Source organism: Vespa velutina, chromosome 11 (assembly GCF_912470025.1).
Source record: "Vespa velutina chromosome 11, iVesVel2.1, whole genome shotgun sequence".
Taxonomy (NCBI): Eukaryota; Metazoa; Arthropoda; class Insecta; order Hymenoptera; family Vespidae; genus Vespa; species Vespa velutina.
The window spans coordinates 6,944,157-6,962,210 of record NC_062198.1 but is presented as its reverse complement, the minus strand read 5'-3'; the positions used below and the strand labels follow the sequence as shown (position 1 = coordinate 6,962,210).

The following is an 18,054-nucleotide window of genomic DNA, read 5'->3' as shown; positions in this document are numbered from 1 at the left end:
GGCTTATTACGGGCAGCTCGTTCGTAGCAACTCACCCTCCTCTCTTTTTCCCTCGTTCCCTCTTAGTCTCTCGTCCTCTCTCTCTCTCTCTCTCTCTCTCTCTCTCTCTTCCTTCTACCGTGGTCGATCCTTTTTCTTCTTTTTCCCCTTCTTTTTTTTTTCTTTTTTTTTTTTTTTTTTTCGTTCAAGTCCCGTTTCGCCATTAGACACTCCACGTGCCAGAGGAAAACCGCCAACGTCGCAGTAAAATAGAGAAAGAAAGTGTTGTACGAGTTTGAGAGTTTGTATGAGTGTTTAGGAATAGGCAGAAGTTTCGGACAATCGCACGCAACACGCGTGAGAATCTTCTCGCGTTGTGTAATAAGCGCGATAAAGCACGGATAAAAAAACACAGGCGCGGTTTGTATATATATATATATATATATATATATATATATATACATATATACCTAGGAAGGATATATATGTATATATACAGAACATACGTATACATAACTCTATGTGTATACGTATTCATGCTCGCTAGAACTTGCCACAATGTTTCTTTCTTTCGAGTTGGCATTGTTCTCGAGCTCGAGGAAGAGTAGAGCGGTATGTTTTATGCTCGCCTTGTCCGTTCTTCGTTATTCCTTTATTGCTCCAAAGGTACGTGAGCGTGCCATCGATTCCCGATGAAAAACCTTTCTCCTTTCATCGAGCTTTGTTCTCGTCTTTCAGCGAGGATGATCCTGACACGCGATCGACTAGCTACTCCGGAGAAAGCGTCGAGCATCGCTGATTAAAAAAAACATCCTCCTTTCGTCAGAATTATTCCACGATTCTCAAGGTAAGAACAGCAAACCCCCTCCCCCCCCCCCCGCCCATTGGTTGTACTTTGTAGTTACTTACCTGGTTCTTTCAAAACTTTAATCGTTAATTTCTCTTGATCAAGAAAATAAGCTGTTCTCATAACGTCGTTTTATCGTGGGAAAAGATGAAAGAACGCGGAATAGAAATTTTTTCAATACTTGATAAAAGATAATCGTAGAAACGAATTAAAAATGATTATGACGATGACGATAACTAGCCGTGTAATTTTACTCGTGGAGAATTTGTCAATCGATTGAGATTGCTTGTTGACCCAATAAGATTATTGTCCTACGATAGGAACCAGTGATGTAGCAAAAGAGAAGGAAAAAGGGGAACGAAGGAGGATGAGAATGAGAAGGAAAAGTAGTACGAAAGCGTTCGGCTCCACTTGGCAAATTTTATCAATTTCACTATTTCCTGGCTTTGCTCCAGTTAAAGGCACTAGTAGGACCACCTATTTTCCTCTTTCCTCGAAAGAGTAGGTACGCAAAGCGCACTGCGGAGACTTATTTCGTGCATTCAGAGCTTTTCCTATCCTCTTCGAGAACGCATCTTTTGGATTTCCTTGGTGTCGTCGAAATATCGCACGTTAGACGAACATTCGTAAACGTTCTTTGGATTTTCGCACTTTCGCATTTCCAGTCTTATTTATAGAAAGAAAACATAAATACATAAATATAAATCTTGAAAGGATAAATGAAATGGTATGTCGAGAGGTATGACAAAAAAAAAAAAAAAAAAAAAATAAAAGAAAAAAAAAAAAAAAAAAATGTCGATAATCTTGTCACCGATGTTAACAATTTCGTTTGATGAACAAATTGAAATTATTCGAAGGTAGAACCGGAGAAGGACTCGGTCGTAATGACTTGAATAATAGAAATTTCCTAGTATTTAATGGCTTAGAAATTCGGCCTTTGTACTCCGTGTGTGCATTGAAACTTTAGCCCCTACGATGTACTTTGGAATATATTAGCGGTTGAGTGAACATTCTAATTTAAGTGTTAACTAAGCTAAACCGATGGCTAAGACAGCTGATATGAATGATTGATAAAAGCTTTAAAGTAGATATAAAACATTGACGTATCAATCTTTACGTTATATAATAATTCACGATCGTCCGATAGACTATTTTTAATTCCACAAAGAGAAAGAGAGAAAGAGAGAGAGAGAGATTCGCGTCGTGATCGATATTTTTCTTATTTCAACGACGAGAAAATCCGTCAAAGGAGAAAAAAAGGAAGTACAAACAGTATCTCTAATCAGATGGTCTCCTTCGTGTCTTAGTTTTTTCTCGTCGACGTCGACGAGTCGTCGAGGAGTCGTCGTGAAATAATAAAAAGAAAAAAATACAGAAGAATAATAATGAACGAAGTTGAAACAAAATTCGAAGGATGGGAAGAGAGAGAAAAAGAAAAGAAGAAGAGTAAGAAGAAGAGGAAGAAGAATTCGTGGTTGATATCGCAAGAAACGAGAGAGAGAGAGAGAGAAGAATTGGGCAGGTCGCGGAACGCGAACACCGTTTTCTCTCTACCACCAACTGGAATTGAGTCTTGTGTAAATAAGACGTTTAAATAAAAATCGCGTGGCTCGAGAGTGCTCCGTTGAATTTCGGACGAGCACGCTTTAGAAACGACTGCTGCGGTCCTTTCTGCGGTTCGCCTTCCTTCTATGCGGAAGAAAACCGTGCCGGTTTCTCGTTAATATGCTGAAAAAGTTTCGTCGGATATGCAGTTTGCGTATAACGTTTTTCTACGGGCGGCGGATAGGTAGAAGGGTGTAAAGATGTAGAGAATACAACGTTTTTCAATTATTTCGACGAGACCATTCTCGTTTCGTTTTAAACCCTGGTTAGTTTGTAGACCCTTCCTTCTTTCCTTTTTGACATTTTCTAACGTTCTATAACTCCGTTCTTTAAACGACAAATCGTTCGGTCTCGATATCCAGATATCCTCAACGATGACGAATAGATACTTCGAGAATTCCTTTCGGCGACTTTTATCGGAATAGTGACGTTCAAAAGAATAATATAAGAATGACGCCTATTTGCCTTCGATCTATTCTCTCTTTAAAGCCGTTCATAGAGGTACGGAGACTAGGACCGAACGGAATTTTATTAGATAGATTTTCTTCGTCCCAAACGTCTTCAACGTTAGAATATCACCTCGTTCTCTTTCTCTTCTTTTCCTCTCAAAAAAGGAACCGATGAAGACTCGTTGGCGGGCTTCGGCAGCCAATATCTCGGAGTGCGACTTAGTCCTGATCCCTCCTTTATATCCACTGAATTTAAATAATGGAGACCGTGCTAATTCGTCTCCAGTGACGATCAACCATGGACTTTTTCAGGATAAAGAAAGAAAGCCTTTAAAATATCGTTCCCTACCCTTTCACGTAAATAAAAAATAAAATGCTTTGTAAATGAGAAAAAGGTACACGTAGAACTATCCTCTTGCGAAAAGGAGTTTAATCTATCGTAATAGAAAAATTATCAGGGTAACCTTGGAAACGTCGAGTCCGTGCTATTTTCCAAGAGACGTTATCGCGCATTAGTCGAGAAGGAAATTGGCGAGGAGGCTCTTGGATTTTGCCTTAGAAGGAGAGTCACGGTTCTCGTACAAACTTATTATCCTCAGAGATCTTAAGGGCTCAACGTTGGAGCAACCTCTTTCCCTTCCTTTACCTTCCCTTCCCTTTTCTCTTCTTCTCTTTTTTCATCGTCTCTATGTCAGTCCGCCGGTCTCCTGAATAAATTTTTCAACTTCCCCGAGTAGAAAATTAATAATTTTCTTACCAGACACTCTACCGAAAATTTCGTCTATTTAAAAAAAAAAAAAAAAAAAAGAAAAAGAAAAAAAAACCAAATAATAATTAACATTATAGTAGAACAATTGAAGATGATAAATAAATCATTGAATTGTAAAAGTAAAAAAAAAAAAAAAAAATGTCCTTAAGAAAAAATAAGATTCATAGGTAATACGAGTTTTTTTATCTTTACGTATCTCATTCCGAAGTATAATATAATTGCAATGGTACTTTCGAATTTCTTTCTAATCTCCACATTAGGGAAGAATTCACGATAGATTTGATAACGAATAACCGTGGACTTTGGAAAACACATAATAGAGAAATGGGGAAACGAGCTAACGGCCGCAGGTTTCGATTCAACACCCTCCGGCAGATTTCACGAGTCACAGGTACATCTGCGTGATTGCCTACGACGATATTTAATCTTAATCTATCAAATGATATTTAATCCTGTGGTCTGAGCGTTAAAACAAAAAAAAAAAAAAAAAAAAAAAAAAAAAAAAAAGAAAGAACAAGGAAAGAATTAAAAAAAAAAAGAAAAAAGAACTCGCGAGGAAAAATTAAACGTCCATTTCAAACAATTCTAATCGTTCACTCTTTAAATCATTTTCGACCCGAACGAACTTCGAATGTCATTTCGAACGTCTTTCATTTTATCTCTACAACCGGGATAACGAAGTTACGTAAGTTGTTACGAACGTAACACGCTTTAATTCTTGAATTCGCTTTGATCCGATTACGTGGATTCTTACGGGCGAGACGTTAATATAATATAATTTTCCTCGCACGTTGATTACTTATTTAATATTTCGTTAATAAGTAAGCTTGGAAGTAAGTTAATCGAAAAGGACGATCGCGTCTGTCTCTTTCATAGATATAAATACATTGAAAATTATTTTCAAAATGCAACGAAACGAAACGAAACGCGACGAAACGAAGATAAACGTTTCGGAGTCAGCAAATTAGAACGCCGAGACAGACCGTTCAAAAATAAACGACGATTCTTATCGAGCCAATTTGATTCTTCGCTCTAAGTTTCATACACCTTAAGGAATAAACTCGAAACTCGACTATAGTTCTCTCTCCTTTTTTTTTTTTTCCTCCAACCTCCCATAGAAGGGAAAAAAAGAGAGAGAAAGTAAAAAAAAAAAAAAAAAAAAAAGAAAAAAAAAAAGCATAATCCACTGTCCCGAGGAAAATTCTACCAATCTTATTGGCTTTATTTATTATCCTTTTTGTCTCGCGTTCTTCGCGACTGATAGATGTAAATGATCGAGTTGAAAAATAATATTAGTAAAGGGTTTGGCACGAGAACTCGAAAAATCGCGAGATAATAGTAACGCCTAGACGATAGTAACGGGGGTGGGTGGATGTTTGGTTGGTTGGTTGGTTGGATGGGTGGATTGGCGGAGGGGAGGAATGGGAGATGGTTGTGGGGAAAGGCGCGCTTTTACGCTGGATTTGCATCGAACAGGATGGGAAACTCGGAGGATTTATCGAGAATGCGAGAGATAGGGGGAGAACTGGATCGGCGATCGGTAGATACTTGAAAAGGTAAAAAGAGATAGATAGAGAAATAGAAAGAGAAGAGAAATGAGAGGAGTGGAAACCGTAACGAAGTCTACAATGTTTTTCTGCCGTTGGACTCTGCCGAGTGCTCAATATCTATGCTAATCCTCTCTAGCGCTTCTTCCACAACCAGTGCGTCATTCCGTTCTTCTCTCTACAGTCCGTTTTCTTTGTTCTTCTCGTTCTCTCTGCCCTTCTCTCTCTATCTCACTGACAAAACCACCGCTTACACCTATATCCTTCGCAGCAGCAATCTCGTCTACTTGTCCTGTCTTCGTCTCTCTCTTTCTTTTTCTCTTTTTTTAAGGTTAACTAAACAGCGATTCGAAAAGCGATTTCCGCAGCGTGTGCAAAGAAAGAAAGAGAGAGAGAGAGAGAGGGGGGGGGGGGGGGGGGGCAAAAGAAGTAGTAGAAGACCGGCCCGATCCGGAAGACGATGGATAAGCACGGCCTGTAATGTCGTAGTAAAAATACTTTTATGGTCCATGAGCATTCTCTCTTTCTCTTCGTCTCGGTAAACGTAATACCGCTATATATTTTCTCGACGAGATCATTCCCTTCCCCTTTTCTCCTTTCTCAAGAGTGACGCTAAGCGATCCTCCGATAACGACTTCGCGATGCTCCTAGAGACGTGTCGTTCAAGGACCGTTTCTTGATTGATCTATCGATGAATCGACAACTATGGTGTTATCTCGAAATATTTACCTACGATCGCTTCTTTCAAAACGTTTTATCTTTTACATTGGTTATACTTTAAACGAATAACCCTGTTCAAAATTAAATGGCTTTACTCGCTATCGTTGACATTCGATAGACTCGATTATAATTGTTATTACGATATTCCGTACGTCTAACAAGAATGCAACGACGCACGTTATACTCCTCGTTTGCTGTATCAACGAGACGCTCTTCTCTCAGCAAACGTTTACCTTTCACTATGGAATATTATTACTTACACCCACTGCAAATATTTGCCTATCAGGAAGTAGCTGTCAATGTATCTTGCCGCGAGCTTAAACCATTCACCCTTCGATCCTATACCATCCTACATCTTGCGTACAGTCTATCCTCCATCCTAGAGTTAAGGCTGTTCACCATCTTTCCCTCGAAGCGTGTATGACTTCAGCGACAGGTATGGACAAAATATGAAGAACTACTATCGCAATAGAGGAAGAAGACTATCTCTACTACGCGTCTATCGTATCGTTCTATGAGCTTACGTTGCTTAGATTTCTTTTCACGTGTAACATAAAAATCAAATCTACGTGAAAGAAATCTTTGTATCTAATAAAAATAATAATCTATTTGACAAAAGCAAATAGAAACACGTATAAAGATTATACATATTTCAAGATCGAAAGAATTCGTAAAGTATTTGTTAAATGTACAAACGTTATATTTTATATTTTATATTTTATAATTTAATTTATTCACAATGAAAGATTATTTAAATAACTATGTAGCTTATCTAAAAGATTCATGATCATTCATGAATCTCATTCATGTGATTCTACTTTATCAAATTATTACTATTACTATTATTCGAATATCAATGCGAAATTTAAGCTACGAGAGAATAAACTATAACAATGAGAATAAATGAAGAGAAATTAAATATTAGAATTTTTCATTGCGTTTCTCTGAAAAATTATTTTTTTAATTCTGTCCAAGTACTTTAATGTTTAATGCAGTATTAGAAAGAGAATGATTTTGGTAATGCAATAATATATACAGCCATTCGCCCGGTAATATTTGCGTTATATAATCAAAATTTGGATTTCGATATATCGCAAACAATACCGACCCAGGTCTCACCACGTGGAGGTTGCTGCATCTGGAGACCCACGGTTTAATGGTGACTCTATTCTAAAATACGTGTTCGCAAGATAATCCAATCGAATTTTCGAACAAATAAAATGAAGTCTTCGGTAAGACTTTTAATTGCGTCCACGAACACTCACGTTAGCGTTAGAATAATGATGACTCTAAATTGAAATCCGAGGTAACATGAACTCACAGAGAATTTTGACTCCCAACGTTATCTGAAGGGTGATCAGTTCTCCTTATTTACGGATAACAGAAACGTCGCTACTTCGGCAGCTTACATGTACTTCGCTACTAAGTAGAATAATTTATTGAAGGTAGGTCGACATCGAAGTTCGTCGAGATCCTCTTTGATGATCAACTGATTTTATACTTTACACTGAATTTAATATGCGATAGTTATTCTTTAACGGGCAAGATCATTGAATTTAATTCGCGAAACTCTACTGCCTTATATAAATACAGTCTGTGCGACTGTTAAAAAAGCATAGAACTTTGCGGCGAGCAAACACTAACTCTAACGACTGCATTCCACGCAGTCGATTTAAAAAACACTTGTTTTTTAAATCCCAAAACGCGAATGACCAAACACTACTTCTACTTCGCGATATTTTTATTTTAACGATACAAACATTCGATCGCTCGATTCATTGCTACGCGCGTGATTACAATGAAATTCTGAAACAGAGAATTAGAAGGAAAATTATTAGTGTCGTCGTTGTAATAAGAAAATAATTGAAAATATTTGAAACGTTTGAGATAGAAAGATAGTTGTCGTAAGTCTCAATTTATGTTAAACGACAAACATACTGTCTGAATATACTGAAAGAATTTTGACGAAAATAAGAAATTACAGATTAGTTTCTTATTCTATATCAAAATTATTTTAAGGTTTTTTTGTTCATTTTTAAACAAATGTATTATAGTTTAAATATTAATTTGATATGTTCCGTGTACATTAGAGATTGTTTAAATAATTATAAAATCACCGAGAGTATTAATTATTACATTTTTTACATTTAGAAAGAAAGAGTTCCGTTATTTACTCGTCAGAATTTCAAAGAAAGTAAATTCTAAATTATCAAAGTCACTGTTCTCGTAGATATTAAGTCGACGGCTCCGGGGTTGAAAATTTAACCTTATTGAAATATTAAATTAAAATTATTTTATATTCAACGAGTATTTCGTGATATATAACATTTAACCGAATATAGTATTGTTTAATTATTTGTTTATTGTACTCCGTGTACTTTTACATTGATTAAATAATCATAAAATTATATATTATTTAAATTTAGCCGCATAGAAAGAGAAAATCTCGATGTTTTCTCGTTCAATTAAAATAGGATATTAACTCGATATCTATCAAAGTCAGTCAAGCATTTTTTCTTCTGAATATTGTAAACCTTCAACGATCTCGCGAATCGAAATTTTATTATATTGTTATATTAAATTACAATTTTTTAAATATTCAACGTATATTTCGAGCTGTGTAATATTCGAGCGTATGATAATTTACTCTAAATATTAATTAATTATATTTCGTATTATATATCATACATCGTTCAAATAAATGTAAAATAATTGAAAATATATGAATCTATTTTCGAACTATTGTAAAAAAGCGAAAATTCTAATAAAAGAATGGACTATTGAATTCTGATCAATAAACGTATATCTCTTTTAATAATAAATTCTTCTATTGATAGTATGAAAGACATAGGATTTTAATTAAATTGAACAAAAATGAAAATATATTAAATAGCATACGACAAAATAATCCATGAAAGAAATGCAATTGAATTTGAAATTGTCCTTAGATCATCTCATTTTGAAAATTTTCTTCTCCGTGTATTTCCTATTTCTAGACTCCGCCAACCAACCATACAGCGCACGCGGCGCACCACCATTAGCCCAAATCTAATCTTCTATTCAGCATTTCCATATGGCTTGTCAACGTTACAATGGAAGGCTGATTAAGCTCCGGTTTCCACTTGACATTATCGGTCCCGAACGAACGACTACCACCACTACCTCCGACACCATCGTAACATTCTCTGTTTCTCGAATAATTATTCGTCCACTTTCGAAATTGCCATAGAAATCCGTGCACGCGATCCAGAGAAACGCAAGATAGATTGCAATAGATGGATCAAAAGAGAAAAGGGGGAGCGGAAAATGGAACGAGCGATCGTGAAAGCCAACGGTTTATCATCTTTTACGGAAAAGAGAATTGTTATCGAAAACGTTGACCCTTTGTTACGAATATACGTATATATGTGTATATATATATATATATATATAGAGAGAGAGAGAGAGATGTGTGTGTAAGTTGAATTTTTATATATATATATTGGGGAAATGAAAAAAATAGGAGAACAAAAAAAAAATATTCAAAAATTGCAACCGAGAGGTACGGCGTCGAATTCGTTTGAATGATTTGTAGTTGTTATTTTATCGTAAAATATCTATTGCAAGTTGATGAGAAAAGTTATGAAATGTTTCAATAATGAGTACGTCAGATAAATAATAATCAATTCTTCTTATCGTCGTCGTCGTCGTCTTACATATTTATTATTCATATAAAACAAACGTCATTGCAACGGCGGTATAAATTAAAAATCATCATTTCTCGGTTGTTGTAAATCCTTTCGAAGTAATCGTTAACATTCACACAGATAAAATGAAATAAAAAACTGTACGGAGTCTAAAAATCGACTCTAGCTATAAAATCATAATGCTTTTTCCATGGTCGCGTAATACCACGTGTAAGTACGAATCTCTTGGCAAAAATGGAATGCTATTTCTCTCCCCTCTGTGTAACCGCTCCTTCCAGTACATTAAACTGCCGATAACGCAGCTCGAAATCGCACTGCCTCGAAATCGATCGAGTCGCTTTACATCGGGACTGCCAGTTCCGAATTCAACTGAAGCTAGACATACTGACACATATGTATGTATGTACGTGCGTACCTACGTATATATATATATATATATATATATATATATATATATATATATATATATATACACGTATACATATACATAGTATAGATAACATAGGGCGTGAGAATTTGATCGAGAGAATCGACGGATCGATGGTTACGAGAATCGAGAGAGAAAGAGAAACAGACAGGCAAAGAGAAAGAGAGAGAGAGAGAGAGAGAGAGAGAGAGAGAGAAAGAGGGAGAGTAACGAGCGGAAACGCGTCGTCGCGAGGATTAATTTTAAGCGGCGCTTACGAACATACGGTCTGCGCGTACGCATGCGCGATATCTGCTGAGAATCAACGCCATGGTAATTTTCGAAAAGCCCTGGCAATAATCTAAGCGCGTACGGGATTTCGCACGGTCGAATTTCGGCATTAATCGTGACTGCAGTCCACTAACACTAACTTTCTCTCTCTCTCTCTCTCCCTCTCTCTCTCTCTCTCTCTCTCTCTCTCTATCTATCCATCTCTTTCTCTCTAACACATACTCCTGTACCCCTTCCCTCCCGCGGTCCCTCTTTCTATTCTAAATAGAGGTGACAACCATTAGCGTGGATACACTGCAAATCATTAATCCGATTACCATGCTGTGGAACGACCCGTAAAACCTACTACGACACGATTTTCCATTAATGGCAACGAGAGAGAGAGAGAGAGAGAGAGAGAGAGAGAGAGAGAAACCTTTAATGATGATTTTTCATCAAAATTGTCACGGCGATACGTGGGTAGTGATACGTCGATAATAAAACGTGTAATCGTCTATGAACCCATTCCTAAATGAGAACGTTATATGTATATATCAAACTATTCTACGTATCAGTTTCTATAACTAATCAAATTATTCTGATAAATTTTCGATACATTTTTTATTCGTTCAGAGATTTTTAGATTTTATAGTTCGATTTCTCGATCGTGGTAGCATATTCGGGCGATAAAATATAATAGAAATTTAGTAGCGACGTTATATACGATCGAAATGGTTATTGAAAATTAGTTTGATAATTCATAAATTAAGAGAGAGAGAGAGAGAGAGAGAGAGAGAGAGAAGAGAAAATGATTGGTCCACTGTGAGAGAAGAGAAATGAGTGATTTATTTGGAAAATGGTAGTAACTTGTTTGTCGATCGGCGAATGGTCAATAATTTTCTGCACATCGACCGATCGTTACTAACTTTAACAAGCAAGTAAATAAAGTAATAATAAACAAAGATTATTTCGTATAAAACGTTATTAACTAAGTCGGCGATATGAGTTTGGAGGTGTAACGCGTAAAATCTAACGTCATCACCGATCATCGATTTACATCTCGTGGCTGATCCACTAATCAATTATTGACTGTCACCGATATAATTATCTCTCAACGATGAAATACCCAAATCGTCGGCAAATATAATTTGTGTGAGCACGCACACGCGCGATCACGTACACGAGCACGCATACGCACGCGAGTACGGCGGCGTTAATTGGCGATGCTAAATTATAGCGTTTCTATCGGGCGCTGGCGCGATGATTACTACTTTACAAGGCAACGATATATTTCCTGGCGCGGTAATTTAACGGCGTACGTGCGTACATAGCTGCACTGCAAATTATGATCATCATTATTATCATCATCATCATCATCATCATCATCACCATCATCATCATCATCATCATCATCATCATCATCATCATCATCATTATTATCATTATTATTATTACTATTATTGCTGTTTTAATTATTTTATTATTAATATATCAAGACGACCGTGTGATAAATTTATTTGAGAAAAGAAAACATTTCCATAAGGAATATTATAAAATAAATTCATTAACGTAATTCCTGTATCACGATTTTAAGGGAATCAATAAATAAACGATTGAGGATAATCGAGGTATATCGAACCAACCGCGCCATGTACCGAGATACTCGGAAAGGTCGAAACATAGTGCAGAGTCGCGATTCTCTCTAGTGCTTTAACGGCTCGCAGCTGCCGTTCCATGCGTCCCTCGGATGTTTCGTGTTCCAGCAAAGACCGTTCGTGCTTGCACGCGCGCGAAAATGCATAACTAAGCGAGACCGAGCTTCTACAGTTACGATAGCTATAGATAGGTGAGTGTAACGCATATAAATACAAGCGTATATGCATTTAACGTGTGTGTGTGTGTGTATATATATATATATATACATATACGTATATATACATACAGACACACACACACACACACACATCAAGCGTATATAGTAGCATTAACGACGTAGAACGATAACCCAACGCATTTCCATCGGTCGGCCGCGCACATTTTCGGTTGGACGTGTAAAGGTTGGACGAGAGGACCCCACCGATAGGAGGGAATGTGTGTAATGGGTGTAAGCGGTGGCCGAGGGCGTGAGAGGGCGAGCAGGATGGCTCGTGGCCCGCTTAGGCTTGTCCAACCCCGATTTGGTTGGCCTGTACATGTCGTAACGTCACGTGCGTCCAACACCCCTGCGTCGTCATCGATCTACCGGGAGCTTTACCCCTCTTCCTCTTCCTTCCTATACACCATCACCTCCTACTATCCCACTGACATCCCTCAGCGTCCAAGGCACGAGCCACCGAGCATCCATCCCAATGACTTCCGAGAGTGTGTGCGACTGTTAGCACGTAAATAACCGCCTGGCTCTCTCTCTCTCTCTCTCTCTCTCTCTCTCTCTCTCTCTCTCTCTGCCCCGCAAAGAGAAAAAAAGAAAAAGAAAAGAGAAGACGAAGAAGAAAAAGCCTTGATCTTGCCACTCTCAGAGGGTTCTATGTTTTATCCTTCGCCGACATCCTAAGAGAACCTTATCCTCCTATCTAATTTCCCATAATTTTCCTTCGGAAAAGGGACGATATAGATATTCTCTCGATATAGAATTACAAGAAATTTCATAAGAGGGATTTCATTAATTATAGATATATTATCTCTAATACTCTGTCGTCGCTTCTCGATATCAAACGCAATGATTATTAACGATCAAGTTTCTTAATAACTCTTTATATATACGCGAACTATTTATATCGATCTGATGAATCGTGAAATGTAGATATATATATATATATATCAAAGAAGATGTTCGAATTAAATCGTTCGCTGGTTAATAATCGTTTAACGAAGAAATAAATTGTTAAGGGAGTGCAAACAGGGAAATGTAATCAGGAGTTGATAACCGTGCAAACGATTTCGAAACTTCGAAGCGGACGCTTGTTTCTAACGTTTCAAAGTTGCGTTTCTCTTGTTACGAAAGGGAAACTCATGCCTATGTTACCGGTCTATGTATAACAACGAATGTAACGAGAAACTGAAAAGAGAGAAACTTTTAGATCCTTTCTACTTGAGAAAATTAAGATAAACGATACAACTTGCGTTACATGTGTAAGAGACAAGAAGTCAAGAATAGAAAGAGACAGACAGACAAAGAGAAAGAGAGAGATTAAAATTATCTAACGAAAGCTTTATATACTCATGACATAGATGATGATATTCGAAACTTTGCACTAATGATATTGAAAGACATCGAGACACCAATCATAGTATGGTCGTGTGCCAAAGGATCCAACATTAGAGGAACCCAACCTCCTCTTTTTCTCTCTTTCTCTCTCTCCCTCTCTCCCTCTCTCTCTCTCTCTCTCTCGAACGACCTCTCACGTGCACAACCCTGAACTCGCTTTCAACCCCTCGAGTGACCTTTCGCAAATAGCGTGGAAAGGCCACTCGACGGTACGTGCCCTTGCGCATTCCATGGAAAATGAAATATACATATCGATCCAACCTCCTCGATCGAAAGGTCAGAAACATAATTTTACGATGTCGATCGTCGAACGATTAAATGCTCTTCTCTCTCACTCTCTCTCTCTCTCTCTCTCTCTCTCTCTCTCTCTATCTATCTCTCTCTCTCTCTCTCTCTCTCTCTCTTCGTTTTTATTTCTCTATCTAACGGAAGAAAGATTTCAATGTTCCCGCACAAAATTCGAAGCCTCTTCTATTCTCCGTGGACACGTATAAGAGTTATTTCAACGACATAAGGAATCTTTAGGAATTCGCCATTGGCGATCGAGTGATCTGGATACTTTACCGATACGGGACACTGCCATGAATTCTCAAACAGCTCCGAGCTCGTAATTCCTCACGTATCGGATATCCTCCTCGGCTTTGAATTCCAAATATAACTCGTACGAGTATCGGGATAGGCACGGCTTGATAGCGAAAGATCATATTTCATGCTGCTTCCTTAGCTACACAAAAATCATTTATTTATATTGATACACGTATATATATATATATATATGTGTGTATGTATGTAATGTACGTATATACGTATTATATGCGTACATACAAAGTGAGGGTTAATCTTACTTGTATCTAAAGAATCAATTTATATTTGATTCTATCAAAATTTGTAGATCAAGACTTTTATGTCTAGTAATCTTGATAAATTTCATTTCCCTCGCAGTGAATTAATAATTCACTAACCTTAAAGAAATCGAATTTGAAGGAAACATGTCGATCGACTTACCTTAAATTTCCTTCCCCGTTGTCGTTGTTACTGGTGCCCGATATGATATGTGATGGCACTTCGTAGAAGTAACTTTTACGATTTACAACGTCATATCGAGGCTCATCTTTCAATTTCCACCCCCTTAACGCGACGTCAGGAGCACATAACTTTCCAGGGGCAATCGATCCAATGACGTCGCTGTACCATCACGCTGCCTTATGCCATCCAGAACGTCTCTAAACGTCGAATACTGCCAGTTATACCGAAGTATCTGGTACTGATTCTACGAATTCTCGACTACGTACTTTTCAATCTCCCATAACGCTCGACACTTATCTCTTCGTAAATCCTTAAATACATTTATAATATTTTTTCAAATTTTGTTTGCTTTTTTGTCCGTTTTCTCTTCCTTTCTTTCTTTTTTTCTTCTTTTTTTGTTTGTTTCTCTTTTTCTTTCTTTTCTCTTTTTTTTTTCCGCTTGAAATCAAAAATCCCCGAAAAACCGGTGGACTCTGATAAAATGAATACTTTTCCTTTATCTTTAAACGAATTTCCATCGGGACAGAAAATCTCTAGATAGAATTTATGTAAACCTTATAAATATGCATATAGGAGAGATTAATGCGTACACTTTCGGTGAACAGAGTTAGAATTTATCGGAGATCTCTTGTACGGTACTCATCCGACAATGGTCGACCGAGCCGACTAACGAGAGTACGTACGTACTCGAGTAGAAATTAGTTCGAAGGTAATTACGTGGCGTATACGAGAAGAGAGATAGAGATAGAGAGATAGAGAGATAGAGAGAGAGAGAGAGAGAGAGAGAGAAAGAGAGAGAGAGTATGGGATACCGATATGATTGGTGAGACGGAATATAACGGCCATTTCAAGATGGAGTTGCCCTGGGGAGCTTAGAGATACAAATCTTCCGGTTGGTAATGGGACAGGGAACACGTGTCCCGCATCGCGTGGTCGAGTCAGCTTTAGAAAATGGAACGGAGAGCACTGCCTCCCAAAAGAAGCGTCAAAAGGAAAAGTAAGTAAGAATGTAACGAAGTGTAGGAAGAGGAAAAACGAAAGATGAGGAGGAGGAGGAGAAGGAGGAGGAGGAGGAGAGGGCAGTGGTTAAGGTAGAGGAGATGGTGGTGGAAAGGTAAAGGAAGAAGGAGAAGGAAGAGGAGGAGAGGTAAACGAGGTAAACGGTCAGAAACTGATCTAGAGGGTCGTTCAAAGTTAAGAATCGGCTGGAGTACCGACGGAAATCGCATCCGGACCCAGCTGGCAATCGATTCACGTCGAATTCCCTGCAAGGCGCCGCTACCCGGTGGCTTAGCTTGGGATTTATCCCGTGGGAAATCAGTTAGTTTCGCTCAACGAAATTCGCAACGTTACAAGGAGGGAGAGAGAGAGAGAAAGAGAGAGAGAGTACGAGAGAGGGGAAGCTCGTGTGAAGGAGTAGGTAGGGAGAGAAGTGGGAGAGAGGAATAGGAATGAATGAGACATGGAAGGAGTCAAAGTAGTAGGAGGAGGAGAAGGAGGAGGCCGAATAATCGCTCGTCGATACGTTAAAGTCGATAGCCGATGCTACTCCTTCGAATTTATGTGATAGAACACCCCTTACTATCTATCCAGCGATAATGCACTCTCTTCTAACGCGAAGAACGATTTTTATTTATTCCTTCCCCCTATCTTTTTTTTTTCCTTTTTTTTTTCTTTTATTCTTTTTCTTTTTTTTTCTTTTTTTTTTTTTTTTTTTTACAACGAATTGTACCGAGCGAAATGATAAAAGTAGAAAAAAAAAGAAAGTGGTAGGATGAGGAGGAGGAGGAGGAGGAGGAGGAGGAGGAGAAAGGAGAGGAGAGGGGATCCGTAGATAATCGTCGCGATTTCGTCTCGTTCCTTTTCTCGAATAATTCATGGCCCTTGAGAAAGGTGTGAATTATATCGAACTGTATCCTATGGAGCACGAGGATAAAGAGAGAGAGAGAGAGATAGAGAAAGAGAAGAATAAGAATAAGAATAAGAATGAGAAGAAAAATAGAGGATCTCTAAAAAGGTGTGTGTGTTCGCTTGTTTCGACGATTCCCTCATTCTCGTTTCCCTTAGGGAAAGAACTCGACAATTTTTGCTCCTCTTTTGGGTTTTCCTCTCTCTCTCTCTCTCTCTCTCTCTCACCCTTCTTTTCTACCTTCGAGATGTTCGATTCATCTTTTTTTTTCCTTGTTCTCCTTCTCCTTCTTCGTTTTCTCCTTTTTTCTTTTTCCATGAACGAGATCACGAGGAAGAGAAACGCAAAGGTAAAGAGCGGTAATTCGTTTCCACCTCGGTTTGTTATTAATGAGGTTTCGTTATCCAAGAATTCACAGGCTCCGGTAATCACCCTACAAACGTTTCTTCGCATTTCTTCGAGCATTTGGTCAAATGGAAAGAAAGAAAGAAAGAAAGAGAGCGAAAGAGAGAGAGATAGAGGGAGAGAGAGAGAGAGAGAGAATCAGAGAAAATGAGGAAGATAGAGATATATAGAGGGGTGGGAGGGAGGGAAGTAGAGAGAGAGAGAGAGAGAGAAAACTTTCTCTAAAAGACGATCTTTCTTTCCGTCTCGCGTTAAATAGCACCACGGTAATCCATTGTTTAACCTCAACCAACTCTTTTTCACCATAGCTAGAGAGAAAACAGAGACGTTACAGAAAGCGTTAAAAGCCGAACGACTCTCCGCGATTAGTTTTACTTACCAACCTACCTAGCTACCTACCTACCTACCTACCTACCTATCTACCTACCTACCTACCTATCTACCTATCTATCTACCTACCTATCTACGTCAACTTTAAATTCATTTCCGGTTTCATCGTTAAAATCATTCTCTCGCGAGATCGTAAATCCCGCGAGGAGATCGTAAATGAAATTATACGCGTGCTCGCACGAGCTAGGACTACTAGCTAAGAGCCTGTTGTAATAAAGATTGCGCTACGTGATCGGCCGACGCTCCTAGTCGTATATTCCTAGACGTTAAGGGTTCAAACGCAAACGGCAGGGCTTGGTCCGAGTCCTAACGACAATTACGAACGATGCGAGTGCACGCAATGCGACCGGAGATAAGTCGAGAATTTAATGGGGTGGGGTGCGATGGAAGAAGGGTGGGGGAGGAAGAGGGGAGGGCTAGAAAAAAGGGAACATATATATGTGTATATATATATATATATATGTATATATAGCGCGGGGAAAAGCTTAGGAAAAGCAATCGTTTGATCGCGAAAGCTATTCTCAAAGATATCCACGTATTTTTTTCTCTTCCTTTTTCTTTTTTTTCTTCTTTTTTTTTTTCTTCTTTTTACGATCGAACAGATAACAATAATACTAATAACGATGATAATAACGTAATAATACTGACGATAATAACAACGGAGGAAGCGATATAAGTCTCTCATATTCATGTGCTCTGAAACGTGCGACGCGGCAAAAAAAGAAAGAAAGAAAAAAAAAAAAGAAAACAAAGGGAAAAAGGAAAAGAGAAATAAAAAAAA

At 38.1% G+C, this 18,054-nt stretch overlaps 1 protein-coding gene across 2 annotated transcripts in view; it reads left to right on the top strand.

The window, feature by feature from the left end:
- LOC124953090 (tyrosine-protein phosphatase Lar) overlaps positions 1-18,054 on the top strand; it is a 485,939-nt gene that overhangs the window by 116,652 nt on the left and 351,233 nt on the right. Inside the window, exon 3 of one of the 2 annotated variants that reach the window (XM_047503992.1) lies at positions 718-826. The exons of the other annotated variant lie outside the window; for it this stretch is intronic. The gene's annotated coding sequence lies outside the window, so the exon portion shown is untranslated. The remainder of the gene's footprint in view (positions 1-717; positions 827-18,054) is intronic. 2 annotated transcript variants of the gene reach the window in all.